Genomic DNA, 3,968 nt, shown 5'->3' with positions numbered 1-3,968 from the left:
GCAGGTCTAAGTGCACCACGGCGGTACAGTGAAACTGCGAATGGCTCATTAAATCAGTTATGGTCCCTTTGATCGCTCCACCGGTACTTGGATAACTGTGGCAATTCCAGAGCTAATACATGCAAGCGGCGCCGACCGGGCGACCGCCTCTCCTCGCGGGGCGGGAGGCTGAGGCAGCGATGCATTTATCAGATCAAAACCCATCCGGGCCCCGAGATCCGTCCTCGGACCGGTACCTTTGGTGACTCTAGATAACCTCGGGCGATCGCTCGCCCTTCCCGGCGGCGGCGATTCATTCAGTGTCTGCCCTATCAACTTTCGATGGTACATCAGGCGCCTACCATGGTGACCACGGGTGGCGGGGAATCAGGGTTCGATTCGGAGAGGAGCCTGAGAAGCGGCTACCACATCCAAGGAAGGCAGCAGGCGCAAATTACCCATTTCCGACTCGGGAGGTAGTGGCGAAAAATAATAACAATACAGGTCTCTTTGAGGCCCTGTAATTGGAATGGCGTATCTTAAACACATGGCGAGGACCCATTGGAGGCAAGTCTGGTGCCAGCAGCGCGGTAATTCCAGCTCAATAGCGTATATTAAAGTTGCTGCAGTTAAAAAGCTCGTAGTTGGATCTCGGGATCTGGCTGGCGGTCCGCCGAGAGGCGAGCCACCGCCCGTCCCAGGTCCCTGCCTCGGCGCCCCGGATGCCCTTGGCTGGGTGTCGGTCGAGAGGCCAAAGCGTTTACTTTGAAAAAATTAGAGTGTTCAAAGCAGGCGGCGTCGCCGCTGAATACGCAGCTAGGAATAATGGAATAGGACTCGGTTCTATTTTGTGGGTTTCTGGAACCGGAGCCATGATTAAGAGGGCGGCGGGGCATTCGTATTGCGCGCTAGAGGTGAAATTCTTGGACCGGCGCAAGGCGGGACAGCGAAAGCATTTGCCAAGAATGTTTTCATTAATCAAGAAACGAAAGTCGGAGGTTGAAGGCGATCAGATACCGTCGTAGTTCCGACCGTAAGCGATGCCGACCAGCGATCGGCGGCGTTATTCCCATGACCCGCCGGGCGGCGTGCGGAAACCACAGTCTTTGGGTTCGGGAGTATGGTTGCAAAGCTGAAACTTAAAGGAATTGACGGAAGGGCACCACCAGGAGTGGAGCCTGCGGCTTAATTTGACTCAACACGGGAAACCTCACCCGGCCCGGACACGGAAAGGATTGACAGATTGATAGCTCTTTCTCGATTCTGTGGGTGGTGGTGCATGGCCGTTCTTAGTTGGTGGGAGCGATTTGTCTGGTTCATTCCGATAGCGAGCGAGACTCCGGCTTGCTAAATAGTGGCGCGGCCACTTGGGTCGGCGTCAAAAACTTCTTAGAGGGACAAGTGGCGTTCAGCCACGCGAGATGGAGCAATAACAGGTCTGTGATGCCCTTAGATGTCCGGGGCTGCACGCGCGCCACAATGGGCGGATCAGCGTGTGTCTACCCTGCGCCGAGAGGCGCGGGTAACCCGCTGAACCCCGCTCGTGATCGGGACTGGGGATTGAAACTATTTCCCATCAACGAGGAATTCCCAGTAAGCGCGGGTCATAAGCTCGCGTTGATTAAGTCCCTGCCCTTTGTACACACCGCCCGTCGCTACTACCGATTGGATGGTTTAGTGAGGTCCTCGGACCGGCCCCGCCGGGGCCCCTCGCGGGGCTCTGGCGGAGCGCCGGGAAGACGATCAAACTTGACTATCTAGAGGAAGTAAAAGTCGTAACAAGGTTTCCGTAGGTGAACCTGCGGAAGGATCATTATCGGCCCGGCCCGATCCAAAGCGGCCGCCCGGGCGAGGCCTAGCCCACCTCCCCGTCTCAAGCTCGGTGCGCGGCAGAGGCGGCGGCTCGGCGCGGCCTCTCCCCTCGGAGCACCAGCCAGCGCGCAGAAGCGCGATAAGAAAAAAAGGAACTTGACTGTCGCTGCACTCGGCGGCCCCGCCTTTCAGCGGCGGGGCTGAGCGGGGCCCTGGCGAGTACCCATACGGCCTCGGGACCGTGGGTTCAAAGTCTCCTCCCGCGAAGGAGGCGCCCGTCGGGGTAAAAAACCTCTATCCTATTTTACTCTATGATCCAGCGGCCGTGGCCGAGAGGTCTGCCGCTCAAAAACCCAAGGCGGCAAAAGAACGCACAAAAACCTAAGGCGAAGCGGAGAGAGATCCGCGAGAAGAGCGCCGTTCCCCTGGGAAAGCAGCGCACCTCCCGCGGAGGCTTGAGCAACCTACGCGGCGCCCATGACTGTCGCTGCACTCGGCGGGCCCCTGCTTTCCAGCGGCGGGGCGAGCGAGGCCCTGGCGGAGTACCATACGGCCTCGGGACCGTGGGTTCAAAGTCTCCTCCCGCGAAGGAGGCGCCCGTCGAGAGTAAAAAAACCTCTATCCTATTTTACTCTATGATCCAGCGGCCGTGGCCGAGAGGTCTGCCGCTCAAAAACCCAAAGCGGCAAAGAAAGAACGCACAAAAACCTAAGGAGAGAGAGATCGAGAGAACTTGACTGTCGCTGCACTCGGCGGGCCCCTGCTTTCCAGCGGCGGGGCTGAGCGAGAGCCCTGGCGAGTACCCCATACGGCCTCCGGGACCGTGGGTTCAAAGTCTCCTCCCGAAGAAGGAGCGCCCGTCGGGTAAAAAAACCTCTATCCTATTTTACTCTATGATCCAGCGGCCGTGGCCGAGAGGTCTGCAGCGCAAAAACCCAAAGCGGCAAAAGAACGCACAAAAACCTAAGGCGGAGAGAGAGAGAGATCGAGAGAACTTGACTGTCGCTGCACTCGGCGGGCCCCTGCTTTCCAGCGGCGGGGCGAGCAGGCCCTGGCGAGTACCCATACGGCCTCGGGACCGTGGGTTCAAAGTCTCCTCCCCGCGAAGGAGGCGCCCGTCGGGGTAAAAAACCTCTATCCTATTTTACTCTATGTTCCAGCGGCCGTGGCCGAGAGGTCTGCCGCTCAAACATCCAAGGCGGCAAAAAGAACCGCACAAAAACCTAAGGCGAAGCGGAGAGGATCGCGAGAAGGAGCGCCGTTCCCCTGGGAGGAAAGCAGCGCACCTCCCGCGGAGGCTTGAGCAACCTACACGCGGCGCCCCACCCCCTTGGCACGGGGTGGGGGGCGGCATGAGCCTCTGAAAGACTTTGCTTTGCCAACCCGGCGGGTACCCAGCAGGCCGCCGGGACCGTGGGTTGAAGTCCCCCTCTCGCGAGGCGCCCGTCGAGCGACCCCCTTTGTATTTTGAACCCACACAAGCCTGTGCAGTTCGGCCTCGCCTCGGGCGCTAAACTCAAGCGCGAGTGCGACTCTTAGCGGTGGATCACTCGGCTCGTGCGTCGATGAAGAAACGCAGCCAGCTGCGAGAACTAATGAATTGCAGGACACATCGATCATCGACGCCGAGCGCGCTGCGGCCCGGGTCCGTCCGGGGCCACGCCTGTCTGGTCGCTTTCCCATCGATCGGGACCTCCGGGTCCCGCGGCTGGGCGTCGCGGGGGCTTCCGCTCCCCTCCGTCCTCCCAAGTGCAACCGCCACGGGCATCGCCTCCTCGGCGGGAGTCGGCGCTTCCTCGGCTTCCCCCTCCCACGAGGAGGTCAGCGTCCCCCAGGCGTCTGGGACGGCGGCGTCCTCCTCTCGGCGGCTTCGGTGGGTGTCTGCCACCTCCGTCGCCCGCCGGCGTGGACCCCCGGCTCCCTCCGCCCCTCGGGCGCTCCGTGCGTAGCAGGAGGTTCGCGCTCCGTCTCTCGCCCCCTCGGCGCCCTGCCCGGCGCGCGGCGAGACCTGTTCAGGCCAGCCCCGCAGCAGCAGCAGCGGCGGCGCTCCTAACCATATCCGACAAGCGACCTCAGATCAGGCGAGGCGACCCGCTGAATTTAAGCATATTACTAAGCGGAGGAAAAGAAACTAACAAGGATTCCCTCAGTAGCGGCGGCGAGAGAGAGGAAGAGCC

At 60.7% G+C, this 3,968-nt stretch overlaps 1 non-coding gene across 1 annotated transcript in view; it reads left to right on the top strand.

The window, feature by feature from the left end:
• The first annotated feature begins 3,858 nt into the window (after positions 1-3,858).
• LOC122332064 overlaps positions 3,859-3,968 on the top strand; it is a 4,018-nt gene continuing 3,908 nt past the window's right edge. Inside the window, exon 1 of the ribosomal RNA XR_006248414.1 lies at positions 3,859-3,968. This exon is cut by the window's right edge and continues 3,908 nt beyond it. This is a non-coding gene — a ribosomal RNA (28S ribosomal RNA).

The sequence above is a fragment of the Puntigrus tetrazona genome, unplaced genomic scaffold (assembly GCF_018831695.1).
Source record: "Puntigrus tetrazona isolate hp1 unplaced genomic scaffold, ASM1883169v1 S000000003, whole genome shotgun sequence".
NCBI classification, from domain to species: domain Eukaryota; kingdom Metazoa; phylum Chordata; class Actinopteri; order Cypriniformes; family Cyprinidae; genus Puntigrus; species Puntigrus tetrazona.
Note: the sequence above shows the minus strand (reverse complement) of the source record. Positions and strands in the feature narration are given on the sequence as shown.